Source organism: Triticum dicoccoides, chromosome 6B, assembly GCF_002162155.2.
Source record: "Triticum dicoccoides isolate Atlit2015 ecotype Zavitan chromosome 6B, WEW_v2.0, whole genome shotgun sequence".
Taxonomy (NCBI): Eukaryota; Viridiplantae; Streptophyta; class Magnoliopsida; order Poales; family Poaceae; genus Triticum; species Triticum dicoccoides.
The window spans coordinates 100,653,266-100,661,912 of record NC_041391.1 but is presented as its reverse complement, the minus strand read 5'-3'; positions in this window follow the sequence as shown (position 1 = coordinate 100,661,912).

Here is an 8,647-nt window from a genome sequence, read left to right as displayed (position 1 = left end):
TCGCGCGCGACCTGCTCCGCAGATAGCCGCGTCGACCCCATCTGGTTGGGGTCCTGATGCCCGATCATTTCGCCAATGAGGTAGGAGCGCCTCTAAAGCGGAAGGAACCGGCGGGTGATGAACACGGCAAGGAGGTCGGTGCCGGTAAGCCCCTCCTGCATCCTCATCACTGTCACCCGCTCGCAGAGATTGACGATTTCATGCGACGGGCGCCGGAGCGAGTAGTCCCAGTTCGTTTTCGCCCGCGGTGGCGCGACGGCGAAGGGAGGAAGATTAATATGGTCCGCACCGTGGTTGCAGACGTAGAAGAAGGAGTTCTGCCACTTCTTGGCAGAATCCTCGAGCGGGATCTTGGGGAAGTCCGCCCTCAACCGCTTCGAGATGACGGCGGCACCATAGTCGGCAAACTCCCCGGCCGACGGGCCCTGTTGCTTCAAGGAGAAGAAGCGCGCCCAGAGGTCGATCGTCGGCTCGACCCCCAGGTACCCCTCGCACAGGGTCACGAAGCCGGAGAGTTGGACGACGGCGCCGGCACCAAGATGGTGCAGTTGGAGCCCGAAGAACTCCAAGAACGTGCGGAAGAAGGAGCTCGCCGGCAGCCCGAAACCACGCTCAAAATGCGTGAGGAAGACAACGCGCTCCTGCCCCTCGGGTCAGGGCCTCTGCTCACCGCGCGGCAGACGGACGCCAACGTCCATCTCCCGTGGCAGGTGCCGCGAAGACCGAAGATAAGTGATGTCATTGGTGGTGACGGTCGAGCCCATCCAGGAGCCCGACGGCAGCGACATCACCGGAAGAGAAAGAGAGAAGATGGACGACGGAGAGATCTCTACTCGGGGCCGCGGGCGCAGCTGTGCATCGGTGGCAAAGAGCAGAGCAGGAGCAGGGGGACAGGAGGGCGCGAGCGAGAATAATGTTCGCCGGCCCCTTGCACCCCTCAATTTATAACCCCCGGTTCAAACGTGGGAGAGTGGGATCGTCTACACACGCCCGTTCCACTGCCCCGCAATAAGTGCGCACGTACACGCGCACTAACTGCTCGGGGAAGTGCAACCGGCCCCCAGACGCCGCAATAAATCCGCGCACGTGGGCCAAGGGCGCGCGGCGGCGGGCCCCAGCCCGTCGCCCGGTCTCGTCACGCGTGTGGCCTGTCATGCCCCTCCGACTTCCGGGCGCCATGTGGCGCCTACACGAAGCCTGAGGGATCGCCTAAAGATTCGACGGACTCCTCGGTTCCCACCACGGTCGGGACGCCGCGATCCGGTTTCCAAGAAAACCGGCACACAGTGGGTGTTGCCGGACCCGGCGCTCGTAGATTCTGCCTTGCTCAAGGGGGAAACTGCGAAGGCCCACTCATCCGAACACGGCGGACCTTCACAGCTTCGGGGACTACTGTCGGGGGGATGAACCCTGGGCAGGCAACGGAACCCGGATCCTTTTCAAAAACAGCAGGGCACGCATCGCCCCGCGAACCGGCACGCGCCTGGCTGGGTCACTCGACCCGGCAAGGCCCGCAACCCGGCCAAGCCCCTCGACTCGGCAAGGTACGTCGACCCGGCCGCAGCAGCTGGCGCAAGACAACTCAACCCGGCGCAGCCATAGCTTCCCCAGCAAGCCAACCCACCCATGGCGTCCACGGCAACCCAGCCACGGGTCAGCTCCCGTCCCATCCAGGCCGTACGATGGGACGAGACCTCAACCATTGATGACCAAGACAACAGTGTTCTCTCCCATGCCTATGGTCAGCCGGAGCGTGGCAACAGTGCCCCTTACCTACCCGCTGACCAGGGCTGGCGTGGCAACAGTGCTCCCGCCCTCACCGCTGACGACAACAAGCGGCGGCCTGACGGAGAGCACTGTACACGACTCGACTCGGCCACGCCCTGACGATCGACAAGACGGCGCACAGTCCCTCTAGGCACACGGGGCCCGCACCTAGGGGAACCTGGCGAACCACGAGCCCACAAGCGGGACCCAGCCCGATACCCCAGACACCGACAATACGGACCCACCGACTCAGCATATTACCATTGTAACCCTGGGTGGGTTGATCTATAAAACCCCCCAGAAACCCACGCCTACAGAGGCATGATGCGAGAGAGATACGAGACATATGTAAGAGAAACACAGGCAAGCATAGGACTATCCACCCAACAGCGACGCCGGGGAGAAAGAGCAGCCCAAGCCTTGGCCAGCTTCCTTCCTCCTTCATACAGTTCCAGGAGCGACATTGTACTATCGATCATCCAACTAAACTCGGCAGGATTAGGGGTGTTATCTCTCCGGAGAGCCCCGAACCTGGGTATGTCCGGTGTCCCGCGCCCGCGCATACCAACCTCGCCTCTGGAGCCCACCAGCGCCCTCGAGCCTCCTCCTCTCTTTAGCCATCCCTTGGCATTTGTCGTGCGCCCACCACGACACCCGGGTTCGAGTTGCTCTAACAGTGGATGTGCAACTTTGAATGCTGCCCCAGCCAACTGCCTAACAGTGTTGTGCAACTTTCCCTGTACTCCATGAATGTGTAGTTTTCCCTACTAGCACCCTATCCGAACCACCCTTGCTAGTGAGATGTGCAACTTTAGCGTCCCGTCTATATGCATCTTTTAAGTATCCCCATGGATGTGCAGTTTTCACCATCCAACTATCACTGCAAGTGAGATGTGCAACTTCATGTATTGCCCCGGCCAACTGCCTAGCAGACTATGTGCAACTCTCTCTATTGCCCTGCTAACTAGAACTACACATCCACAAGTCAGAAGAGGAATGCATTGCACATCGACTATTAGGCAGTGGGTTGGATAGACTAAGTTGCACATATTGCTGGTAAGATGGATGGGGCAAGGTGTGCATGAAAAACTACACACCACGAGTAGGGAGTAGGGTACATATCGACTACTAGGTAGTTGGCAGGGCCAGCAGACTATTTGCACATCACAAAAAATTGGTTATCATGGTTGCTGGTTGCAGCCTCATAGGAAGTTGGATCATATAGCTCTAAGAATTGGTTTTGATAAAAAATGCACCAAGGAGTACTAAAGTTGCACCATGTTTTGATAGAGTTGTACCATATAGCACTAAAGTTGGCACTGAAAAAATTTCGTCGGAATATACCCATATGGGATCTAGTTTCACAGATATCGTCGTAAGGATTCGAACGGTGAAACGGATCTAAATTCGAAAACATGGTTTGAAAGATACGACTTTTTAAAAATTTAAGAACCCAAAATAAATGCACATGGATCTGTTTTTTCTAAAGCAAAGTGATCCATGTGCACATTTAATGCCACAACATACATGCACTAGCAGACAAAAGTTTTTGCAAATGCATACGTGTGAGGCTGGCGGCTCTGTTTCAGCCAAAGAGCGTGCGCACACGATTAAGTATTTGGGAATATTGTATACCACCATGCATTGAGATTGTGGACATTTTCTCAGGTCAACCTCTTTTTGCATTTGGCTTGTATATATACTGGAAGCGTACACGCGCTTTGCTGCGCCATTTTCCAGACCATCTGTCGTGACTTGTGAAGCTCAATGCATGTTCATTTGGTTCATGGGCTAGTCGTGCTCTCATTCTTTCATTGACACAAACCCAAATACATAAGAATTGCAACAAAAACTTGAGCGTTTGCTTCAATTTTTTGGTTTTATATAACAAATATAGAATTTTTTTTCTTGTGTAGCTCTCATTTAAGCGCATTTCATCATGGAAATTTACACACATGTGCATTATGTCCTTAGGTGTAAGTATATGTTTTCCATTTTTTAAACATAAATGTATAAATTTCGAATAAGTCTCTATGGAGCTCATCCTCCTTTAGCATTTTCGGGCTTTTGGTGGTTTTGTGCAGTGGCTTGGTAATGCTGCTGTTCTAGTTTGGTGGTTGGTTCATACTGACGGTTGGTGCGTCTGACTGATATGGTTTTTTCTATCACAGTACTTTGTACTCCCTCCGTCTGTATGTATCTAGTACCAACTTGATGCTAAATACATTCATTTGAGAGACAATGTTTTTCGAACGGAGGGAGAGTACAAGGTAAAGTAGCTACTAGCTGGCTGTGAGTTCTTTCCGACGTTGGTTCTATTTTTTGACTCAGTCTTGTTTCAAGAAATGCAGTGCTCACGTTCAGCTGGTGGTCTAACAATGTGAGCACAAGCGGGCCAGTAGTAGGGTAAGTTCCACCAGCGCAATCCGAGTGACGGTGGGGTGGTAGTGTGTGTCGGCGCACCGACACTCATGAACCTTTTTCTCTTCAGGAGAGCCACATGCGTTCGGGTACAAACTTTCCCCGTCCGTGATATGAATATCAATGGAAACACTACGGACGCAGCACCAGAAAATACCCGAGCCGGAAATGCAGTCACTAGAGCACGTACGACAGCTTGATCTGAACTAGCCTATACTCGCTAGGCGGCACGCCGTGCGCCGGTTATAATGACAGTATAGATTAGTAAATATTATGTGAATATTGGATGGCTTTTCTTGCTGTTTTGTTAGTACAATAGTGTGTGAGTAGTTTCAAATTTTTAGTGTTGATTTGGTAGAATTGTTAAATAATTTGGGTGAACACTCTTTATAAACTTTTATTTATTTCATAAGGTAGCTCACGTGAATTATATAGAAAATCAGCAACATTATTCAAAAGTTGATAAGATAACATTGATGTTGTACAAACAGCTTGAAATAATATATACTAGCAAAAGAGCCCGTGCGTTACAACAGGATAAAAAAATACCACACATTCTAACCCAATAAATTAAATTAATGACGTTACAACAATTTATATACCAGAAAAGGTGTAATCAAAAGGATAATTTATAAGATCGGGCGTGAAACACATTTTTCGAGTTCGCCGTGAACAGGATGCGAGCAAGATGCACCATTGTCAGACTCTCTCTACTCTTCATCTCTACTCTGGCCTCCCTATCACATCGATGACACCTAGAGTTGACGAATATCTTGATGTTCAGCAAGTACCAGTGAGCCCCAAATATCTTCTCCCTTAAGAAATATTTCTTTCCAATATTTCACCCGCTCTTAATTATTATATCTTTTTTTTGCGGGGGTCTTAATTATTATATCTGAAAATGTATTTGTAAGATGTGGTAGGTGTGAATATTAAACTATGACACTGACAACAAATAGCAGCCAGTAATTATAATCAGTGCTCATTTAGAATATTTATCTGTAATAGGTGCTAGCAACAACAATTAATTTTAACAAAAAGCATCCAATAGCTTCCGGTGCAGCACAACAAGAATGGATTAAAAAAATGCAATAGCAACATGCGCCCACACCAAGAGCTATCACATCGCCCCCTCATCCACACATCACCATTCCTCCTCCTCATCACCCAACGCCCCTCTGCTCCATTTTCCTTTCCCCCTACCTCAACTCCACCTAGCGCTACTTTGATTCTTTCCATTATTATTATTATTATTATTATTATTATTATTATTATTATTATTATTATTATTATTATTATTGCATCATGTCATCATCCATCATGTCATTATATTCACACAATTCAAAAAACTATGAAATTTTTAAGAATTTAATTTGGCGCCTCCTTCTATTTTATTTTATTGTTTTCTCAAGTCCATTCCAGCCTTTCCCAGAATCTCATGCGTTTTCTACTTCGATATTGTCCTCCAAACTTTGCCAAAAAATATTTCATCATTTAGCCAAGCTCTATAAAAGTTTCATGATTTTTGGGCATGAATTTAATTCAAATGAATTTGAATTTAACTCTTCCAATTTGGGTGAAGCTTGTTTTTTTCGGCTAAGTATAAAGCTTAGGATCTACATAAAAGTTTTAAATATTTTCAAACTCCCTTGCTATTCTATTTATTTTCTTCTCTTTTTTTCCTTCTCTCTATTTTCTCTAAATAGGATAGAGAAAAGGACATAGTGGCCAGCAGTCCAGCCCAACCTGCAAGTCCGGCCCCACACCTGAAGGCAAGCCCAACCTGCCCGTTCTTAACCCTAGCCCCTTCTCACATGCATCCCCACTCATCTTGATCTCTCGCAAAATGCAATAGCAACCTGAAATTTTGCAAGCAGTTAGAAAATTTATCAATGTTCATCAGGAAAAAACATCAGATTTTTTTAATTTTACTATTTTTTCGGTTTTACTGTTTATGCGGGAGCAAATGAGCTCGGGATCAAATACTCCATGTCCCTTACCGAAAGTGATAAAGTAGTATATATACTATCACATGATAGTATAGGGTAACTACCTAGGATTGATTTTTCCTATATAATATCACTGGTTGCTTTGTCCACGGTCTCTATCATTTCTTGCTCTGCAGTGTGATGATTATCTCTCATCACATGGTAATCAAGTTTAATTTAGAGAACAGAAAATCACCGCTATGGCTTGATTACCGTGCGATGAGAGAGAATCATTTTTTTCTATTTTAAAGTGCATTGGAAAGATAAAAGTACTCTTTTGTGAATAAATTTTGAATGTCAAACATACACTTGTTTGTGGATGGAGGGAATAGTCCTCTTCCGTCTCTCGTTCGATCTGCTCTATGTATAAGAAGTGTTCTTCACTTTCAGTAGGTGGCTGAATGTTAGGATTTAGACAAAAACATGGTACATTAAGAAGATCAAGACACCCAGTGCTGATGAGGAGCTACTCTTTTTCTTCCATGTAAAGCGCTCGTCCAGGATATATTTGACTTATTAGACAAGTCTTACTTTTAAACTCTATGTATAGGTCATTTATATGATAAATACTCCCACTACTAGAAAAGGGGCCAATGGTCCAAGCCGGTCCAGCCCATTAGTCCCGGTTCAATCCAGAACCGGGACCAATGGGGGCATTGGACCCGGTCCGTGAGCCCCAGGGGCCGGCCGGGCCACGTGGGCCATTGGTCCCGGTTCGTCTGGACCTATTGGTCCCGGTTGGTGGGACGAATCGGGACCAATGGCCCTCGCTCCTGGCCCACCACCATTGGTCCCGGTTGGTGGCCTGAACCGGGACCAAAGGACGACCATTAGTCCCGGTCCATTCCACCAACTGGGATTAAAGGGTTGGTCCTCGTTGCAGCCAAAGTTTAGTCCCACCTCACCAACCGAAGGGAAATCAGACCGGTTTATAAGCCCCTCCCTCTCTGCCTTATTGAGCTCCTCTGAAAATGAAAATAGATGCCCTTATATAGGGAATTTAGGCTAAATTCATACGAATTTCTCTTGAAATTTGTTATGAATTTAATTTGAATTTCCTCTATAAGCGCATCTATGCTCATTTCTTAGTAGCTTTTTATATAGTTTTTTTCTTTTCTGCTATATTTATTTTTTCTTTTTATTTCTGAGTTGTAATAAGTCATTAAAAATAAGCATCTATGCTCATTTTTTAGTAAAGTTAATCATAACTATTTTTTCTTCTATTTATTTTTGAATTGTAATAAGTCATTAAAAATAAGCATCTATGCTCATATTTTAATAAAGTTAATCACAACTATTTTTTCTTCTTTTATTTCTGAGTTGTAATAAGTCATTAAAACTAAGCATCTATGCTCCTTTTTTAGTACAATTAATCACAACTATTTTTTGCTTGAATTCATTTCTGAGTAGTTTTCTATATAGTTTTTTTTCTTTTCTGCTATATTTATTTTTTTTCTTTTTATTTCTGAGTTGTAATAAGTCATTAAAAATAAGCATCCATATTAATTTGTTTAGTAAAGTTAATCATAACTATTTTTTCTTCTATTTATTTTTGAATTGTAATAAGTCATTAAAAATAAGCATCTATGCTCATATTTTAGTAAAGTTAATCACAACTATTTTTTCTTCTTTTTATTTCTGAGTTGTAATAAGTCACTAAAAATAAGCATCTATGCTCCTTTTTTAGTACAGTTAATCACAACTATTTTTTGCTTCAATTCATTTCTGAGTAGTTTTCTATATAGTTTTTTTTATTTTCTGCTATATTAATTTTTTTTCTTTTTATTTCTGAGTTGTAATAAGTCATTAAAAATAAAAAGAGGCGCAATGCTTGTTAATTTACTCCTTTCGGAATAGTGCCAACTGCACTGCACATAGCTCTGTGCAGTCTACCGTATTCCTCAAGGCTTGAAGCTAACCAACATGCAGGAGCATTGAGCCTCTTCGTCATCGTCTCTGCACTCAGGGCTTATAAGTGCCTCTCGCTTGGCGAGGTGGGACAAAAAACAGCTGCAGGAAGAATCGAAATAAAATAAATAAATAAAAAGTGCAACCTAAAGGGCTACCACGGCCTGAATACGACTAGAAACCCAACAATGGGCCAGGATTCAGGCCCGCAATAGGCCCAATAGGCCCACAGGCACATATAGTGCGTTTAGGCCCGTAAGCCTGCATTTGAGAGGAGCTCGAGAGGGCAGCGGGACTGGGGCTTATAAACCACTCTCGAGCTCCCTCAGCTAGCGAGGTGGGACTAAACTTTCGTGCCGCGACGCGGGCAGCACATGGCCTTTAGTCCCGGTTGGTGGCACCAACCGGAACTAAAGGGGTGCATTGGTACCGGTTCGGCACCAACCGGTACCAATGCCCCCCCTTTAGTCCCGGTTGGAGCCACCAACCGGGACCAAAGGTCTTCGTTTCCCGCCTTTGGGCTGCTGAAAAGAGGCCTTTGGTCCCGGTTGGTGACACCAACC